This window comes from Taudactylus pleione, unplaced genomic scaffold (assembly GCF_031769625.1).
Source record: "Taudactylus pleione unplaced genomic scaffold, aTauple2 ptg000317l, whole genome shotgun sequence".
Classification (NCBI taxonomy): domain Eukaryota; kingdom Metazoa; phylum Chordata; class Amphibia; order Anura; family Myobatrachidae; genus Taudactylus; species Taudactylus pleione.
Window position 1 is genome coordinate 4940891 of NW_028284718.1, and position 20944 is coordinate 4961834.

The following is a 20944-nucleotide window of genomic DNA, read 5'->3' on the forward strand; positions in this document are numbered from 1 at the left end:
TAGAATTTGTACATACTTATGAATCTTGCCTTCATCATTTTTCAATTGCCTTTCTTCTATTTATGCATGATTTACACATAGCTTTTGACAAGTCTTGGGTTTTATCGATCAGACAAGTCCAAACTCTGTAGCCATTTTTAAATCTTGTCACTGCACTTTCCAAATAAGCACACAAAGAAAACTATCAATAGAATCTTACGGAAACATTTTAGTTGTTCTAAAAATAAGAGCATACTTATTCAAATTTCAACTGTATTGTAGAATATTAGGAAACCTGCAGGTTCCCTACTGTCTAGATAGCTTTGAATGTTTTAAAAGAATAGTCTCATTTTGAAACACAAAAAGTTCAAAAATGAAATTGCAAGGTTTTCTTTTGCCTTTCTTCTTTGTCTGGAAGCATGATTTGTACATTGCATATGACAAGTCTTTAGCTTCGTCCATGAAAGAAGTCCAAACTCTGTAGGCACTCACAAATCTTGTCCCTGCACTTTTCCTATATGCATACTTAGAAAACTATCTACTGGACCATAAGGAAATATTTTATTTATTCTACAAATTCATTTTTACATAAATGTATATGGTGTTTTTAAAAACAAAAAGCTATTTTCTTTAAATCAATTGAAAAATCAATAGAAAAATGTTCAGGTAGGTGGCTTGTTGGTCTAGGGTTAAGATTCTCGCTTAGGGTGTGAGAGGTCCCATGTTCAAATCATGGACGAGCCCAATTTTTCAGATTCTTTGACTTAGTTTCATTATCTTATTGAAGTCAATTTCCTGAGTAAAATCTTCAATTGAATATTATTTTTTAAAAACTCACAAAATAGATTGGATTTACTTATTTGCACAATTGAATTTTGTTTTTTGTCAAACGGCTAAAATTATTTGTAATTACTTACCTGCACATAGCATGTGACATGTCTTGGGTTTTATCCATCAGAAAAACTCTGCTGGGCATCATAAAACTTTGCACAGCAATTTCCAAGCAAGTATACTTAGAAAAATATTGACTATTAGGAAATATTTTATTTAAGCTAATATTTCCACCTTGTATACATTAGTGACTGCTTTAAAATAATACAATTTTCACATAAAAACAGTTAAAAATCAAATAAAACATGCTTACTTGATGACTCTATCATTCTCACTTTGGGTGCGAGAGGTCACGGGTTCAAATCCCGGACGAGCCCAAATTTTTAGATTCTTTGCCATGGTTCCATTATCTTATTGAAGTCAATTTCCAGAGTGAATTTCAACTGAATATTGTTTTTTCAAAACTCTCAAAATAGATTGGATTTACTTATTTGCACAATTGAATTTTGTTTTTTGTCAAACTGCTAAAATTATTTGTAATTACTTACATACACATAGCATGTGACATGTCTTGTGTTTTATCCATCAGAAATACTCTGCTGGGCATCATAAAACTTTGCACAGCAATTTCCAAGCAAGTATACTTAGAAAAATATTGACTATTAGGAAATATTTTATTTATGCTATTATTTCCACCTTGTATACATTAGTGACTGCTTTACAATAATACAATTTTCACATAAAAACAGTTAAGAAATCAAATAAAACATGCTTTTGATGACTCTATCATTCTCACTTTGGGTGCGAGAGGTCACGGGTTCAAATCCCGGACGAGCCCAAATTTTTAGATTCTTTGACATGGTTCCATTATCTTATTGAAGTCAATTTCCAGAGTGAATTTCAACTGAATATTGTTTTTTCAAAACTCTCAAAATAGATTGGATTTACTTATTTGCACAATTGAATTTTGTTTTTTGTCAAACTGCTAAAACTATTTGTAAGTACTTATCTGAACATAGCATGTGACATGTCTTGGGTTTATCTATCAGAAAAACTCTGCTGGGCATCATAAAACTTTGCACAGCAATTTCCAAGCAAGTATACTTAGAAAAATATTGACTATTAGGAAATATTTTATTTATGCTAATTTTTCCTCCTTGTATACATTAGTGACTGCTTTAAAAGAACACCATTTTCACATAAAATAGTTAAGAAATCAAATAAAACAGACTTGTTTCAGTTGGCTCGTTAGTCTAGGGGTATTATTCTCGCTTTGGGTGCGAGAGGTCCCGGGTTCAAATCCCGGACGAGCCCTCTATTTCTTTTTTACGGTGCTTCTCATGGTTTATATATATCAGATTTTCTCAATTGGCTAAGTTAATAGCATCAACTGAGTTTTGTTTTTGCCATACTCCCAATAGAATTTGTACATACTTATGAATCTTGCCTTCATCATTTTTCAATTGCCTTTCTTCTATTTATGCATGATTTACACATAGCTTTTGACAAGTCTTGGGTTTTATCGATCAGACAAGTCCAAACTCTGTAGCCATTTTTAAATCTTGTCACTGCACTTTCCAAATAAGCACACAAAGAAAACTATCAATAGAATCTTACGGAAACATTTTAGTTGTTCTAAAAATAAGAGCATACTTATTCAAATTTCAACTGTATTGTGGTATATTAGGAAAACTGCAGGTTCCCTACTGTCTAGATAGCTTTGAATGTTTTAAAAGAATAGTCTCATTTTGAAACACAAAAAGTTCAAAAATGAAATTGAAAGGTTTTCTTTTGCCTTTCTTCTGTGTCTGGAAGCATGATTTGTACATTGCATATGACAAGTCTTTAGCTTCATCCATGAGAGAAGTCCAAACTCTGGAGGCACTCACAAATCTTGTCCCTGCACTTTTCCTATATGCACACTTAGAAAACTATCTACTGGACCATAAGGAAATATTTTATTAATTCTACAAATTCATTTTTACATAAATGTATATGGTGTTTTTAAAAAAAAAAAAGCTATTTTCATTAAATCAATTGAAAAATCAATAGAAAAATGTCCAGGTATGTGGCTTGTTGGTCTAGGGTTAAGATTCTCGCTTAGGGTGTGAGAGGTCCCAGGTTCAAATCATGGACGAGCCCAAATTTTCAGATTCTTTTACATAGTTCCATTATCTTATTGAAGTCAATTTCCTGAGTAAATTCTTCAATTGAATATTATTTTTTAAAAACTCACAAAATAGATTGGATATACTTATTTGCACAATTGAATTTTGTTTTTTGTCAAACTGCTAAAATTATTTGTAATTACTTACCTGCACATAGCATGTGACATGTCTTGGGTTTTATCCGTCAGAAAAACTCTGCTGGGCATCATAAAACTTTGCACAGCAATTTCCAAGCAAGTATACTTAGAAAAATATTGACTATTAGGAAATATTTTATTTATGCTAATATTTCCACCTTGTATACATTAGTGACTGCTTTAAAATAATACAATTTTCACATAAAAACAGTTAAGAAATCAAATAAAACATGCTTACTTGATGACTTTATCATTCTCACTTTGGGTGCGAGAGGTCACGGGTTCAAATCCCGGACGAGCCCAAATTTTTAGATTCTTTGACATGGTTCCATTATCTTATTGAAGTCAATTTCCAGAGTGAATTTCAACTGAATATTGTTTTTTCAAAACTCTCAAAATAGATTGGATTTACTTATTTGCACAATTGAATTTTGTTTTTTGTCAAACTGCTAAAATTATTTGTAATTACTTACCTGCACATAGCATGTGACATGTCTTGGGTTTTATCCATCAGAAATACTCTGCTGGGCATCATAAAACTTTGCACAGCAATTTCCAAGCAAGTATACTTAGAAAAATATTGACTATTAGGAAATATTTTATTTATGCTAATTTTTCCTCCTTGTATACATTAGTTTTCTAAGGTATGCATATAGGAAAAGTGCAGGGACAAGATTTGTGAGTGCCTACACAGTTTGGACTTCTCTCATGGACGAAGCTAAAGACTTGTCATATGCAATGTACAAATCATGCTTCCAGACACAGAAGAAAGGCAAAAGAAAACCTTGCAATTTATTTTTGAACTTTTTGTGTTTCAAAGTGAGACTATTCTTTTAAAACATTCAAAGCTATCTAGACAGAAGGGAACCTGCAGTTTTCCTGATATACCACAATACGGTTGAAATTTTAATAAGTATGCTCTTATTTGTAGTACAACTAAAATGTTTTCGTAAGATTCTATTGATAGTTTTCTATGTGTGCTTATTTGGAAAGTGCAGTGACAAGATATAAAAATGGCGACAGAGTTTGGACTTGTCTGATCGATAAAACCCAAGACTTGTAAAAAACTATGTGTAAATCATGCATAAATAGAAGAAAGGCAATAGGAAAATGATGAAGGCAAGATTCATAAGTATGTACAAATTCTATTGGGAGTATGGCAAAAACAAAACTCAGTTGATGCTTTTGACTTAGCCAATTGAGAAAATCAGATATTTATATACCATGAGATGCACCGTAAAAAGAAAGAGAGGGCTCGTCAGGGAATTGAACCAGGGACCTGTCGCGCCCAAAACGAAAATCATAGAATCATCAAGTAAGCATGTTTTATTTGATATCTTAACCAATTTTATGTGAAAATTATATTATTTTAAAGCAGTCACTAATGTGTACAAGGAGGAAATATTAGCATAAATAAAATATTTCCTAATAGTCAATAATTTTCTAAGTATACTTGCTTGAAAATTGCTGTGCAAAGTTTTATGATGCCCAGCAGAGTTTTTCTGATGGATAAAACCCAAGACATGTCACATGCTGTGTGCAGATAAGTACTTACAAATAATTATAGCAGGTTGACAAAAAACAAAATTCAAATGTGCAAATTAGTAAATACAATCTATTTTGAGAGTTTTGAAAAAACAACATTCAGTTGAAATTCACTCAGGAAATTGACTACAATAAGATAATAGAACCATTTCAAAGAATCTGAAAATTTGGGCTCATCCGGGATTTGAACCCGGGACCTCTCGGATCCTAAGCGAGAATCATACCCCTAGACCAACGAGCCACCTACCTGAAGTTTTTTCTTTTGATTTTTCAATTGATTTTTAGAAAATAGCTTTTTGTTTTTAAAACACCATATACATTTATGTAAAAATGAATTTGTAGAATAAAAAAAATATTTCCTTATGGTCCAGTAGATAGTTTTCTAAGGTATGCATATAGGAAAAGTGCAGGGACAAGATTTGTGAGTGCCTACAGAGTTTGGACTTCTCTCATGGACGAAGCTAAAGACTTGTCATATGCAATGTACAAATCATGCTTCCAGACACAGAAGAAAGGCAAAAGAAAACCTTGCAATTTCATTTTTGAACTTTTTGTGTTTCAAAGTGAGACTATTCTTTTAAAACATTCAAAGCTATCTAGACAGAAGGGAACCTGCAGTTTTCCGGATATACCACACTACGGTTGAAATTTTAATAAGTATGCTCTTATTTGTAGTACAACTAAAATGTTTTCGTAAGATTCTATTGATAGTTTTCTATGTGTGCTTATTTGGGAAGTGCAGTGACAAGATATAAAAATGGCGACAGAGTTTGGACTTGTCTGATCGATAAAACCCAAGACTTGTAAAAAACTATGTGTAAATCATGCATAAATAGAAGAAAGGCAATAGGAAAATGATGAAGGCAAGATTCATAAGTATGTACAAATTCTATTGCGAGTATGGCAAAAACAAAACTCAGTTGATGCTTTTGACTTAGCCAATTGAGAAAATCAGATATATATAAACCATGAGATGCACCGTAAAAAGAAAGAGAGGGCTCGTCAGGGAATTGAACCAGGGACCTGTCGCGCCCAAAACGAAAAACATAGAATCATCAAGTAAGCATGTTTTATTTGATATCTTAACCAATTTTATGTGAAAATTATATTATTTTAAAGCAGTCACTAATGTGTACAAGGAGGAAATATTAGCATAAATAAAATATTTCCTAATAGTCAATAATTTTCTAAGTATACTTGCTTGAAAATTGCTGTGCAAAGTTTTATGATGCCCAGCAGAGTTTTTCTGATGGATAAAACCAAAGACATGTCACATGCTGTGTGCAGATAAGTACTTACAAATAATTATAGCAGTTTGACAAAAAACAAAATTCAAATGTGCAAATTAGTAAATACAATCTATTTTGAGAGTTTTGAAAAAACAACATTCAGTTGAAATTCACTCAGGAAATTGACTACAATAAGATAATAGAACCATTACAAAGAATCTGAAAATTGGGGCTCATCCGGGATTTGAACCCAGGACCTCTCGCACCCTAAGCGAGAATCATACCCCTAGACCAATGAGCCACCTACCTGAAGTTTTTTCTTTGGATTTTTCAATTGATTTTTAGAAAATAGCTTTTTGTTTTTAAAACACCATATACATTTATGTAAAAATGAATTTGTAGAATAAAAAAAATATTTCCTTATGGTCCAGTAGATAGTTTTCTAAGGTATGCATATAGGAAAAGTGCAGGGACAAGATTTGTGAGTGCCTACAGAGTTTGGACTTCTCTCATGGATGAAGCTAAAGACTTGACATATGCAATGTACAAATCATGCTTCCAGACACAGAAGAAAGGCAAAAGAAAACCTTGCAATTTCATTTTTGAACTTTTTGTGTTTCAAAGTGTGACTATTCTTTTAAAACATTCAAAGCTATCTAGACAGAAGGGAACCTGCAGTATTCCTGATATACCACAATACGGTTGAAATTTTAATAAGTATGCTCTTATTTGTAGTACAACTAATATGTTTTCGTAAGATTTTATTGATAGTTTTCTATGTGTGCTTATTTGGAAAGTGCAGTGACAAGATATAAAAATGGCGACAGAGTTTGGACTTGTCTGATCGATAAAACCCAAGACTTGTAAAAAACTATGTGTAAATCATGCATAAATAGAAGAAAGGCAATAGGAAAATGATGAAGGCAAGATTCATAAGTATGTACAAATTCTATTGGGAGTATGGCAAAAACAAAACTCAGTTGATGCTATTAACTTAGCCAATTGAGAAAATCAGATATATATAAACCATGAGATGCACCGTAAAAAGAAAGAGAGGGCTCGTCAGGGAATTGAACCAGGGACCTGTCGCGCCCAAAACGAAAATCATAGAATCATCAAGTAAGCATGTTTTATTTGATATCTTAACCAATTTTATGTGAAAATTATATTATTTTAAAGCAGTCACTAATGTGTACAAGGAGGAAATATTAGCATAAATAAAATATTTCCTAATAGTCAATAATTTTCTAAGTATACTTGCTTGAAAATTGCTGTGCAAAGTTTTATGATGCCCAGCAGAGTTTTTCTGATTGATAAAACCCAAGACATGTCACATGCTGTGTGCAGATAAGTACTTACAAATAATTATAGCAGTTTGACAAAAAACAAAATTCAAATGTGCAAATTAGTAAATACAATCTATTTTGTGAGTTTTGAAAAAACAACATTCAGTTGAAATTCACTCAGGAAATTGACTACAATAAGATAATAGAACCATTTCAAAGAATCTGAAAATTTGGGCTCATCCAGGATTTGAACCCGGGACCTCTCGCACCCTAAGCGAGAATCATACCCCTAGACCAACGAGCCACCTATCCGAAGATTTTTCTTTGGATTTTTCAATTGATTTTTAGAAAATAGCTTTTTGTTTTTAAAACACCATATACATTTATGTAAAAATGAATTTGTAGAATAAATAAAATATTTCCTTATGGTCCAGTAGATAGTTTTCTAAGGTATGCATATAGGAAAAGTGCAGGGACAAGATTTGTGAGTGCCTACAGAGTTTGGGCTTCTCTCATGGACGAAGCTAAAGACTTGTCATTTGCAATGTACAAATCATGCTTCCAGACTCAGAAGAAAGGCAAAAGAATACCTTGCAATTTCATTTTTGAACTTTTTGTGTTTCAAAGTGAGACTATTCTTTTAAAACATTCAAAGCTATCTAGACAGAAGGGAACCTGCAGTTTTCCTGATATACCACAATACGGTTGAAATTTTAATAAGTATGCTCTTATTTGTAGTACAACTAAAATGTTTTCGTAAGATTCTATTGATAGTTTTCTATGTGTGCTTATTTGGAAAGTGCAGTGACAAGATATAAAAATGGCGACAGAGTTTGGACTTGTCTGATCGATAAATCCCAAGATTTGTAAAAAGCTATGTGTAAATCATGCATAAATAGAAGAAAGGCAATAGGAAAATGATGAAGGCAAGATTCATAAGTATGTACAAATTCTATTGGGAGTATGGCAAAAACAAAACTCAGTTGATGCTATTGACTTAGCCAATTGAGAAAATCAGATATATATAAACCATGAGATGCACCGTAAAAAGAAAGAGAGGGCTCGTCAGGGAATTGAACCAGGGACCTGTCGTGCCCAAAACGAAAATCATAGAATCATCAAGTAAGCATGTTTTATTTGATATCTTAACCAATTTTATGTGAAAATTATATTATTTTAAAGCAGTCACTAATGTGTACAAGGAGGAAATATTAGCATAAATAAAATATTTCCTAATAGTCAATAATTTTCTAAGTATACTTGCTTGAAAATTGCTGTGCAAAGTTTTATGATGCCCAGCAGAGTTTTTCTGATGGATTAAACCCAAGACATGTCACATGCTGTGTGCAGATAAGTACTTACAAATAATTTTAGCAGTTTGACAAAAAACAAAATTCAATTGTGCAAATTAGTAAATACAATCTATTTTGAGAGTTTTGAAAAAACAACATTCAGTTGAAATTCACTCAGGAAATTGACTACAATAAGATAATAGAACCATTTCAAAGAATCTGAAAATTTGGGCTCGTCCAGGATTTGAACCCGGGACCTCTCGCACCCTAAGCGAGAGTCATACCCCTAGACCAACAAGCCACCTACCTGAAGTTTTTTCTTTGGATTTTTCAATTGATTTTTAGAAAATAGCTTTTTGTTTTTAAAACACCATATACATTTATGTAAAAATGAATTTGTAGAATAAATAAAATATTTCCTTATGGTCCAGTAGATAGTTTTCTAAGGTATGCATATAGGAAAAGTGCAGGGACAAGATTTGTGAGTGCCTACAGAGTTTGGGCTTCTCTCATGGACGAAGCTAAAGACTTGTCATTTGCAATGTACAAATCATGCTTCCAGACTCAGAAGAAAGGCAAAAGAATACCTTGCAATTTCATTTTTGAACTTTTTGTGTTTCAAAGTGAGACTATTCTTTTAAAACATTCAAAGCTATCTAGACAGAAGGGAACCTGCAGTTTTCCTGATATACCACAATACGGTTGAAATTTTAATAAGTATGCTCTTATTTGTAGTACAACTAAAATGTTTTCGTAAGATTCTATTGATAGTTTTCTATGTGTGCTTATTTGGAAAGTGCAGTGACAAGATATAAAAATGGCGACAGAGTTTGGACTTGTCTGATCGATAAATCCCAAGATTTGTAAAAAGCTATGTGTAAATCATGCATAAATAGAAGAAAGGCAATAGGAAAATGATGAAGGCAAGATTCATAAGTATGTACAAATTCTATTGGGAGTATGGCAAAAACAAAACTCAGTTGATGCTATTGACTTAGCCAATTGAGAAAATCAGATATATATAAACCATGAGATGCACCGTAAAAAGAAAGAGAGGGCTCGTCAGGGAATTGAACCAGGGACCTGTCGTGCCCAAAACGAAAATCATAGAATCATCAAGTAAGCATGTTTTATTTGATATCTTAACCAATTTTATGTGAAAATTATATTATTTTAAAGCAGTCACTAATGTGTACAAGGAGGAAATATTAGCATAAATAAAATATTTCCTAATAGTCAATAATTTTCTAAGTATACTTGCTTGAAAATTGCTGTGCAAAGTTTTATGATGCCCAGCAGAGTTTTTCTGATGGATTAAACCCAAGACATGTCACATGCTGTGTGCAGATAAGTACTTACAAATAATTTTAGCAGTTTGACAAAAAACAAAATTCAATTGTGCAAATTAGTAAATACAATCTATTTTGAGAGTTTTGAAAAAACAACATTCAGTTGAAATTCACTCAGGAAATTGACTACAATAAGATAATAGAACCATTTCAAAGAATCTGAAAATTTGGGCTCGTCCAGGATTTGAACCCGGGACCTCTCGCACCCTAAGCGAGAGTCATACCCCTAGACCAACAAGCCACCTACCTGAAGTTTTTTCTTTGGATTTTTCAATTGATTTTTAGAAAATAGCTTTTTGTTTTTAAAACACCATATACATTTATGTAAAAATGAATTTGTAGAATAAAAAAAATATTTCCTTATGGTCCAGTAGATAGTTTTCTAAGGTATGCATATAGGAAAAGTGCAGGGACAAGATTTGTGAGTGCCTACAGAGTTTGGACTTCTCTCATGGACGAAGCTAAAGACTTGTCATATGCAATGTACAAATCATGCTTCCAGACACAGAAGAAAGGCAAAAGAAAACCTTGCAATTTCATTTTTGAACTTTTTGTGTTTCAAAGTGAGACTATTCTTTTAAAACATTCAAAGCTATCTAGACAGAAGGGAACCTGCAGTTTTCCTGATATACCACAATACGGTTGAAATTTTAATAAGTATGCTCTTATTTGTAGTACAACTAAAATGTTTTCGTAAGATTCTATTGATAGTTTTCTATGTGTGCTTATTTGGAAAGTGCAGTGACAAGATATAAAAATGGCGACAGAGTTTGGACTTGTCTGATCGATAAAACCCAAGACTTGTAAAAAACTATGTGTAAATCATGCATAAATAGAAGAAAGGCAATAGGAAAATGATGAAGGCAAGATTCATAAGTATGTACAAATTCTATTGGGAGTATGGCAAAAACAAAACTCAGTTGATGCTTTTGACTTAGCCAATTGAGAAAATCAGATATATATAAACCATGAGATGCACCGTAAAAAGAAAGAGAGGGCTCGTCAGGGAATTGAACCAGGGACCTGTCGCGCCCAAAACGAAAATCATAGAATCATCAAGTAAGCATGTTTTATTTGATATCTTAACCAATTTTATGTGAAAATTATATTATTTTAAAGCAGTCACTAATGTGTACAAGGAGGAAATATTAGCATAAATAAAATATTTCCTAATAGTCAATAATTTTCTAAGTATACTTGCTTGAAAATTGCTGTGCAAAGTTTTATGATGCCCAGCAGAGTTTTTCTGATTGATAAAACCCAAGACATGTCACATGCTGTGTGCAGATAAGTACTTACAAATAATTATAGCAGTTTGACAAAAAACAAAATTCAAATGTGCAAATTAGTAAATACAATCTATTTTGTGAGTTTTGAAAAAACAACATTCAGTTGAAATTCACTCAGGAAATTGACTACAATAAGATAATAGAACCATTTCAAAGAATCTGAAAATTTGGGCTCATCCGGGATTTGAACCCAGGACCTATCAGATCCTAAGCGAGAATCATACCCCTAGACCAACGAGCCACCTACCTGAAGTTTTTTCTTTGGATTTTTCAATTGATTTTTAGAAAATAGCTTTTTGTTTTTAAAACACCATATACATTTATGTAAAAATGAATTTGTAGAATAAAAAAAATATTTCCTTATGGTCCAGTAGATAGTTTTCTAAGGTATGCATATAGGAAAAGTGCAGGGACAAGATTTGTGAGTGCCTACAGAGTTTGGACTTCTCTCATGGACGAAGCTAAAGACTTGTCATATGCAATGTACAAATCATGCTTCCAGACACAGAAGAAAGGCAAAAGAAAACCTTGCAATTTCATTTTTGAACTTTTTGTGTTTCAAAGTGAGACTATTCTTTTAAAACATTCAAAGCTATCTAGACAGAAGGGAACCTGCAGTTTTCCGGATATACCACAATACGGTTGAAATTTTAATAAGTATGCTCTTATTTGTAGTACAACTAAAATGTTTTCGTAAGATTCTATTGATAGTTTTCTATGTGTGCTTATTTGGGAAGTGCAGTGACAAGATATAAAAATGGCGACAGAGTTTGGACTTGTCTGATCGATAAAACCCAAGACTTGTAAAAAACTATGTGTAAATCATGCATAAATAGAAGAAAGGCAATAGGAAAATGATGAAGGCAAGATTCATAAGTATGTACAAATTCTATTGGGAGTATGGCAAAAACAAAACTCAGTTGATGCTTTTGACTTAGCCAATTGAGAAAATCAGATATATATAAACCATGAGATGCACCGTAAAAAGAAAGAGAGGGCTCGTCAGGGAATTGAACCAGGGACCTGTCGCGCCCAAAACGAAAATCATAGAATCATCAAGTAAGCATGTTTTATTTGATATCTTAACCAATTTTATGTGAAAATTATATTATTTTAAAGCAGTCACTAATGTGTACAAGGAGGAAATATTAGCATAAATAAAATATTTCCTAATAGTCAATAATTTTCTAAGTATACTTGCTTGAAAATTGCTGTGCAAAGTTTTATGATGCCCAGCAGAGTTTTTCTGATGGATAAAACCCAAGACATGTCACATGCTGTGTGCAGATAAGTACTTACAAATAATTTTAGCAGTTTGACAAAAAACAAAATTCAATTGTGCAAATTAGTAAATACAATCTATTTTGAGAGTTTTGAAAAAACAACATTCAGTTGAAATTCACTCAGGAAATTGACTACAATAAGATAATAGAACCATTTCAAAGAATCTGAAAATTTGGGCTCGTCCAGGATTTGAACCCGGGACCTCTCGCACCCTAAGCGAGAGTCATACCCCTAGACCAACAAGCTACCTACCTGAAGTTTTTTCTTTGGATTTTTCAATTGATTTTTAGAAAATAGCTTTTTGTTTTTAAAACACCATATACATTTATGTAAAAATGAATTTGTAGAATAAAAAAAATATTTCCTTATGGTCCAGTAGATAGTTTTCTAAGGTATGCATATAGGAAAAGTGCAGGGACAAGATTTGTGAGTGCCTACAGAGTTTGGACTTCTCTCATGGACGAAGCTAAAGACTTGTCATATGCAATGTACAAATCATGCTTCCAGACACAGAAGAAAGGCAAAAGAAAACCTTGCAATTTCATTTTTGAACTTTTTGTGTTTCAAAGTGAGACTATTCTTTTAAAACATTCAAAGCTATCTAGACAGTAGGGAACCTGCAGTTTTCCTGATATACCACAATACGGTTGAAATTTTAATAAGTATGCTCTTATTTGTAGTACAACTAAAATGTTTTCGTAAGATTCTATTGATAGTTTTCTATGTGTGCTTATTTGGAAAGTGCAGTGACAAGATATAAAAATGGCAACAGAGTTTGGACTTGTCTGATCGATAAAACCCAAGACTTGTAAAAAACTATGTGTAAATCATGCATAAATAGAAGAAAGGCAATAGGAAAATGATGAAGGCAAGATTCATAAGTATGTACAAATTCTATTGGGAGTATGGCAAAAACAAAACTCAGTTGATGCTATTGACTTAGCCAATTGAGAAAATCAGATATATATAAACCATGAGATGCACCGTAAAAAGAAAGAGAGGGCTCGTCAGGGAATTGAACCAGGGACTTGTCGCGCCCAAAACGAAAATCATAGAATCATCAAGTAAGCATGTTTTATTTGATATCTTAACCAATTTTATGTGAAAATTATATTATTTTAAAGCAGTCACTAATGTGTACAAGGAGGAAATATTAGCATAAATAAAATATTTCCTAATAGTCAATAATTTTCTAAGTATACTTGCTTGAAAATTGCTGTGCAAAGTTTTATGATGCCCAGCAGAGTTTTTCTGATGGATAAAACCCAAGACATGTCACATGCTGTGTGCAGATAAGTACTTACAAATAATTATAGCAGTTTGACAAAAAACAAAATTCAAATGTGCAAATTAGTAAATACAATCTATTTTGAGAGTTTTGAAAAAACAACATTCAGTTGAAATTCACTCAGGAAATTGACTACAATAAGATAATAGAACCATTTCAAAGAATCTGAAAATTTGGGCTCATCCGGGATTTGAACCCGGGACCTCTCGCACCCTAAGCGAGAATCATACCCCTAGACCAACAAGCCACCTACCTGAAGATTTTTCTTTGGATTTTTCAATTGATTTTTAGAAAATAGCTTTTTGTTTTTAAAACACCATATACATTTATGTAAAAATGAATTTGTAGAATAAAAAAAATATTTCCTTATGGTCCAGTAGATAGTTTTCTAAGGTATGCATATAGGAAAAGTGCAGGGACAAGATTTGTGAGTGCCTACAGAGTTTGGACTTCTCTCATGGACGAAGCTAAAGACTTGTCATATGCAATGTACAAATCATGCTTCCAGACACAGAAGAAAGGCAAAAGAAAACCTTGCAATTTCATTTTTGAACTTTTTGTGTTTCAAAGTGAGACTATTCTTTTAAAACATTCAAAGCTATCTAGACAGAAGGGAACCTGCAGTATTCCTGATATACCACAATACGGTTGAAATTTTAATAAGTATGCTCTTATTGGTAGTACAACTAAAATGTTTTCGTAAGATTCTATTGATAGTTTTCTATGTGTGCTTATTTGGAAAGTGCAGTGACAAGATATAAAAATGGCGACAGAGTTTGGACTTGTCTGATCGATAAAACCCAAGACTTGTAAAAAACTATGTGTAAATCATGCATAAATAGAAAAAAGGCAATAGGAAAATGATGAAGGCAAGATTCATAAGTATGTACAAATTCTATTGGGAGTATGGCAAAAACAAAACTCAGTTGATGCTATTTACTTAGCCAATTGAGAAAATCAGATATATATAAACCATGAGATGCACCGTAAAAAGAAAGAGAGGGCTCGTCAGGGAATTGAACCAGGGACCTGTCGCGCCCAAAACGAAAATCATAGAATCATCAAGTAAGCATGTTTTATTTGATATCTTAACCAATTTTATGTGAAAATTATATTATTTTAAAGCAGTCACTAATGTGTACAAGAAGGAAATATTAGCATAAATAAAATATTTCCTAATAGTCAATAATTTTCTAAGTATACTTGCTTGAAAATTGCTGTGCAAAGTTTTATGATGCCCAGCAGAGTTTTTCTGATGGATAAAACCCAAGACATGTCACATGCTGTGTGCAGATAAGTACTTACAAATAATTTTAGCAGTTTGACAAAAAACAAAATTCAATTGTGCAAATTAGTAAATACAATCTATTTTGAGAGTTTTGAAAAAACAACATTCAGTTGAAATTCACTCAGGAAATTGACTACAATAAGATAATAGAACCATTTCAAAGAATCTGAAAATTTGGGCTCGTCCAGGATTTGAACCTGGGACCTCTCGCACCCTAAGTGAGAGTCATACCCCTAGACCAACGAGCCACCTACCTGAAGTTTTTTCTTTGGATTTTTCAATTGATTTTTAGAAAATAGCTTTTTGTTTTTAAAACACCATATACATTTATGTAAAAATGAATTTGTAGAATAAAAAAAATATTTCCCATATGGTCCAGTAGATAGTTTTCTAAGGTATGCATATAGGAAAAGTGCAGCGACAAGATTTGTGAGTGCCTTCAGAGTTTGGACTTCTCTCATGGACGAAGCTAAAGACTTGTCATATGCAATGTACAAATCATGCTTCCAGACACAGAAGAAAGGCAAAAGAAAACCTTGCAATTTCATTTTTGAATTTTTGTGTTTCAAAGTGAGACTATTCTTTTAAAACATTCAAAGCTATCTAGACAGAAGAGAACCTGCAGTTTTCCGGATATACCACAATACGGTTGAAATTTTAATAAGTATGCTCTTATTTGTAGTACAACTAAAATGTTTTCGTAAGATTCTATTGATAGTTTTCTATGTGTGCTTATTTGGAAAGTGCAGTGACAAGATATAAAAATGGCAACAGAGTTTGGACTTGTCTGATCGATAAAACCCAAGACTTGTAAAAAACTATGTGTAAATCATGCATAAATAGAAGAAAGGCAATAGGAAAATGATGAAGGCAAGATTCATAAGTATGTACAAATTCTATTGGGAGTATGGCAAAAACAAAACTCAGTTGATGCTATTGACTTAGCCAATTGAGAAAATCAGATATATATAAACCATGAGATGCACCGTAAAAAGAAAGAGAGGGCTCGTCAGGGAATTGAACCAGGGACCTGTCGCGCCCAAAACGAAAATCATAGAATCATCAAGTAAGCATGTTTTATTTGATATCTTAACCAATTTTATGTGAAAATTATATTATTTTAAAGCAGTCACTAATGTGTACAAGGAGGAAATATTAGCATAAATAAAATATTTCCTAATAGTCAATAATTTTCTAAGTATACTTGCTTGAAAATTGCTGTGCAAAGTTTTATGATGCCCAGCAGAGTTTTTCTGATGGATAAAACCCAAGACATGTCACATGCTGTGTGCAGATAAGTACTTACAAATAATTATAGCAGTTTGACAAAAAACAAAATTCAAATGTGCAAATTAGTAAATACAATCTATTTTGAGAGTTTTGAAAAAACAACATTCAGTTGAAATTCACTCAGGAAATTGACTACAATAAGATAATAGAACCATTTCAAAGAATCTGAAAATTTGGGCTCATTCGGGATTTGAACCCGGGACCTCTCGCACCCTAAGCGAGAATCATACCCCTAGACCAACAAGCCACCTACCTGAAGATTTTTCTTTGGATTTTTCAATTGATTTTTAGAAAATAGCTTTTTGTTTTTAAAACACCATATACATTTATGTAAAAATTAATTTGTAGAATAAAAAAAATATTTCCTTATGGTCCAGTAGATAGTTTTCTAAGGTATGCATATAGGAAAAGTGCAGGGACAAGATTTGTGAGTGCCTACAGAGTTTGGACTTCTCTCATGGACGAAGCTAAAGACTTGTCATATGCAATGTACAAATCATGCTTCCAGACACAGAAGAAAGGCAAAAGAAAACCTTGCAATTTCATTTTTGAACTTTTTGTGTTTCAAAGTGAGACTATTCTTTTAAAACATTCAAAGCTATCTAGACAGAAGGGAACCTGCAGTATTCCTGATATACCACAATACGGTTGAAATTTTAATAAGTATGCTCTTATTGGTAGTACAACTAAAATGTTTTCGTAAGATTCTATTGATAGTTTTCTATGTGTGCTTATTTGGAAAGTGCAGTGACAAGATATAAAAATGGCGACAGAGTTTGGACTTGTCTGATCGATAAAACCCAAGACTTGTAAAAAACTATGTGTAAATCATGCATAAATAGAAGAAAGGCAATAGGAAAATGATGAAGGCAAGATTCATAAGTATGTACAAATTCTATTGGGAGTATGGCAAAAACAAAACTCAGTTGATGCCATTGACTTAGCCAATTGAGAAAATCAGATATATATAAACCATGAGATGCACCGTAAAAAGAAAGAGAGGGCTCGTCAGGGAATTGAACCAGGGACCTGTCGTGCCCAAAACGAAAATCATAGAATCATCAAGTAAGCATGTTTTATTTGATATCTTAACCAATTTTATGTGAAAATTATATTATTTTAAAGCAGTCACTAATGTGTACAAGGAGGAAATATTAGCATAAATAAAATATTTCCTAATAGTCAATAATTTTCTAAGTATACTTGCTTGAAAATTGCTGTGCAAAGTTTTATGATGCCCAGCAGAGTTTTTCTGATGGATAAAACCCAAGACATGTCACATGCTGTGTGCAGATAAGTACTTACAAATAATTTTAGCAGTTTGACAAAAAACAAAATTCAATTGTGCAAATTAGTAAATACAATCTATTTTGAGAGTTTTGAAAAAACAACATTCAGTTGAAATTCACTCAGGAAATTGACTACAATAAGATAATAGAACCATTTCAAAGAATCTGAAAATTTGGGCTCGTCCAGGATTTGAACCTGGGACCTCTCGCACCCTAAGTGAGAGTCATACCCCTAGACCAACGAGCCACCTACCTGAAGTTTTTTCTTTGGATTTTTCAATTGATTTTTAGAAAATAGCTTTTTGTTTTTAAAACACCATATACATTTATGTAAAAATGAATTTGTAGAATAAAAAAAATATTTCCCATATGGTCCAGTAGATAGTTTTCTAAGGTATGCATATAGGAAAAGTGCAGCGACAAGATTTGTGAGTGCCTTCAGAGTTTGGACTTCTCTCATGGACGAAGCTAAAGACTTGTCATATGCAATGTACAAATCATGCTTCCAGACACAGAAGAAAGGCAAAAGAAAACCTTGCAATTTCATTTTTGAATTTTTGTGTTTCAAAGTGAGACTATTCTTTTAAAACATTCAAAGCTATCTAGACAGAAGAGAACCTGCAGTTTTCCGGATATACCACAATACGGTTGAAATTTTAATAAGTATGCTCTTATTTGTAGTACAACTAAAATGTTTTCGTAAGATTCTATTGATAGTTTTCTATGTGTGCTTATTTGGAAAGTGCAGTGACAAGATATAAAAATGGCAACAGAGTTTGGACTTGTCTGATCGATAAAACCCAAGACTTGTAAAAAACTATGTGTAAATCATGCATAAATAGAAGAAAGGCAATAGGAAAATGATGAAGGCAAGATTCATAAGTATGTACAAATTCTATTGGGAGTATGGCAAAAACAAAACTCAGTTGATGCTATTGACTTAGCCAATTGAGAAAATCAGATATATATAAACCATGAGATGCACCGTAAAAAGAAAGAGAGGGCTCGTCAGGGAATTGAACCAGGGACCTGTCGCGCCCAAAACGAAAATCATAGAATCATCAAGTAAGCATGTTTTATTTGATATCTTAACCAATTTTATGTGAAAATTATATTATTTTAAAGCAGTCACTAATGTGTACAAGGAGGAAATATTAGCATAAATAAAATATTTCCTAATAGTCAATAATTTTCTAAGTATACTTGCTTGAAAATTGCTGTGCAAAGTTTTATGATGCCCAGCAGAGTTTTTCTGATGGATAAAACCCAAGACATGTCACATGCTGTGTGCAGATAAGTACTTACAAATAATTATAGCAGTTTGACAAAAAACAAAATTCAAATGTGCAAATTAGTAAATACAATCTATTTTGAGAGTTTTGAAAAAACAACATTCAGTTGAAATTCACTCAGGAAATTGACTACAATAAGATAATAGAACCATTTCAAAGAATCTGAAAATTTGGGCTCATTCGGGATTTGAACCCGGGACCTCTCGCACCCTAAGCGAGAATCATACCCCTAGACCAACAAGCCACCTACCTGAAGATTTTTCTTTGGATTTTTCAATTGATTTTTAGAAAATAGCTTTTTGTTTTTAAAACACCATATACATTTATGTAAAAATGAATTTGTAGAATAAAAAAAATATTTCCTTATGGTCCAGTAGATAGTTTTCTAAGGTATGCATATAGGAAAAGTGCAGGGACAAGATTTGTGAGTGCCTACAGAGTTTGGACGTCTCTCATGGACGAAGCTAAAGACTTGTCATATGCAATGTACAAATCATGCTTCCAGACACAGAAGAAAGGCAAAAGAAAACCTTGCAATTTCATTTTTGAACTTTTTGTGTTTCAAAGTGAGACTATTCTTTTAAAACATTCAAAGCTATCTAGACAGAAGGGAACCTGCAGTATTCCTGATATACCACAATACGGTTGAAATTTTAATAAGTATGCTCTTATTTGTAGTACAACTAAAATGTTTTCGTAAGATTCTATTGATAGTTTTCTATGTGTGCTTATTTGGAAAGTGCAGTGACAAGATATAAAAATGGCGACAGAGTTTGGACTTGTCTGATCGATAAAACCCAAGACTTGTAAAAAACTATGTGTAAATCATGCATAAATAGAAGAAAGGCAATAGGAAAATGATGAAGGCAAGATTCATAAGTATGTACAAATTCTATTGGGAGTATGGCAAAAACAAAACTCAGTTGATGCTATTGACTTAGCCAATTGAGAAAATCAGATATATATAAACCATGAGATGCACCGTAAAAAGAAAGAGAGGGCTCATCAGGGAATTGAACCAGGGACCTGTCGCGCCCAAAACGAAAATCATAGAATCATCAAGTAAGCATGTTTTATTTGATATCTTAACCAATTTTATGTGAAAATTATATTATTTTAAAGCAGTCACTAATGTGTACAAGGAGGAAATATTAGCATAAATAAAATATTTCCTAATAGTCAATAATTTTCTAAGTATACTTGCTTGAAAATTGCTGTGCAAAGTTTTATGATGCCCAGCACAGTTTTTCTGATGGATAAAACCCAAGACATGTCACATGCTGTGTGCAGATAAGTACTTACAAATAATTATAGCAGTTTGACAAAAAACAAAATTCAAATGTGCAAATTAGTAAATACAATCTATTTTGAGAGTTTTGAAAAAACAACATTCAGTTGAAATTCACTCAGGAAATTGACTACAATAAGATAATAGAACCATTTCAAAGAATCTGAAAGTTTGGGCTCATCCGGGATTTGAACCCGGGACTTCTCGCACCCTAAGCAAGAATCATACCCCTAGACCAACGAGCCACCTACCCGAAGATTTTTCTTTGGATTTTTCAATTGATTTTTAGAAAATAGCTTTTTGTTTTTAAAACACCATATACATTTATGTAAAAATGAATTTGTAGAATAAAAAAAATATTTCCTTATGGTCCAGTAGATAGTTTTCTAAGGTATGCATATAGGAAAAGTGCAGGGACAAGATTTGTGAGTGCCTACAGAGTTTGGACTTCTCTCATGGACGAAGCTAAAGACTTGTCATATGCAATGTACAAATCATGCTTCCAGACACAGAAGAAAGGCAAAAGAAAACCTTGCAATTTCATTTTTGAACTTTTTGTGTTTCAAAGTGAGACTATTCTTTTAAAACATTCAAAGCTATCTAGACAGAAGGGAACCTGCAGTATTCCTGATATACCACAATACGGTTGAAATTTTAATAAGTATGCTCTTATTGGTAGTACAACTAAAATGTTTTCGTAAGATTCTATTGATAGTTTTCTATGTGTGCTTATTTGGAAAGTGCAGTGACAAGATATAAAAATGGCGACAGAGTTTGGACTTGTCTGATCGATAAAACCCAAGACTTGTAAAAAGCTATG

General features: G+C 32.6%; 13 non-coding genes across 13 annotated transcripts; 1 reads left to right on the top strand and 12 right to left on the bottom strand.

Annotated features, from left to right (window-relative positions):
* The first annotated feature begins 2052 nt into the window (after positions 1 to 2052).
* TRNAP-UGG (transfer RNA proline (anticodon UGG)) lies at positions 2053 to 2124 on the top strand. Its single transcript has one exon. It is a non-coding gene; the product is annotated as a tRNA-Pro (tRNA).
* Positions 2125 to 4829: 2705 nt separating this feature from the next.
* Positions 4830 to 4901, bottom strand: TRNAP-AGG (transfer RNA proline (anticodon AGG)). The gene has a single exon. It is a non-coding gene; the product is annotated as a tRNA-Pro (tRNA).
* Positions 4902 to 6118: 1217 nt separating this feature from the next.
* TRNAP-AGG (transfer RNA proline (anticodon AGG)) lies at positions 6119 to 6190 on the bottom strand. Its single transcript has one exon. It is a non-coding gene; the product is annotated as a tRNA-Pro (tRNA).
* Positions 6191 to 7407: 1217 nt separating this feature from the next.
* TRNAP-AGG (transfer RNA proline (anticodon AGG)) lies at positions 7408 to 7479 on the bottom strand. The gene has a single exon. It is a non-coding gene; the product is annotated as a tRNA-Pro (tRNA).
* A 1217-nt stretch (positions 7480 to 8696) lies between these two features.
* TRNAP-AGG (transfer RNA proline (anticodon AGG)) lies at positions 8697 to 8768 on the bottom strand. The gene has a single exon. It is a non-coding gene; the product is annotated as a tRNA-Pro (tRNA).
* Positions 8769 to 9985: 1217 nt separating this feature from the next.
* On the bottom strand, positions 9986 to 10057 carry TRNAP-AGG (transfer RNA proline (anticodon AGG)). The gene has a single exon. It is a non-coding gene; the product is annotated as a tRNA-Pro (tRNA).
* A 2506-nt stretch (positions 10058 to 12563) lies between these two features.
* Positions 12564 to 12635, bottom strand: TRNAP-AGG (transfer RNA proline (anticodon AGG)). Its single transcript has one exon. It is a non-coding gene; the product is annotated as a tRNA-Pro (tRNA).
* Positions 12636 to 13852: 1217 nt separating this feature from the next.
* TRNAP-AGG (transfer RNA proline (anticodon AGG)) lies at positions 13853 to 13924 on the bottom strand. The gene has a single exon. It is a non-coding gene; the product is annotated as a tRNA-Pro (tRNA).
* Positions 13925 to 15141: 1217 nt separating this feature from the next.
* TRNAP-AGG (transfer RNA proline (anticodon AGG)) lies at positions 15142 to 15213 on the bottom strand. The gene has a single exon. It is a non-coding gene; the product is annotated as a tRNA-Pro (tRNA).
* A 1217-nt stretch (positions 15214 to 16430) lies between these two features.
* On the bottom strand, positions 16431 to 16502 carry TRNAP-AGG (transfer RNA proline (anticodon AGG)). The gene has a single exon. It is a non-coding gene; the product is annotated as a tRNA-Pro (tRNA).
* A 1217-nt stretch (positions 16503 to 17719) lies between these two features.
* Positions 17720 to 17791, bottom strand: TRNAP-AGG (transfer RNA proline (anticodon AGG)). The gene has a single exon. It is a non-coding gene; the product is annotated as a tRNA-Pro (tRNA).
* A 1217-nt stretch (positions 17792 to 19008) lies between these two features.
* TRNAP-AGG (transfer RNA proline (anticodon AGG)) lies at positions 19009 to 19080 on the bottom strand. Its single transcript has one exon. It is a non-coding gene; the product is annotated as a tRNA-Pro (tRNA).
* Positions 19081 to 20297: 1217 nt separating this feature from the next.
* On the bottom strand, positions 20298 to 20369 carry TRNAP-AGG (transfer RNA proline (anticodon AGG)). The gene has a single exon. It is a non-coding gene; the product is annotated as a tRNA-Pro (tRNA).
* Positions 20370 to 20944: the final 575 nt, after the last annotated feature.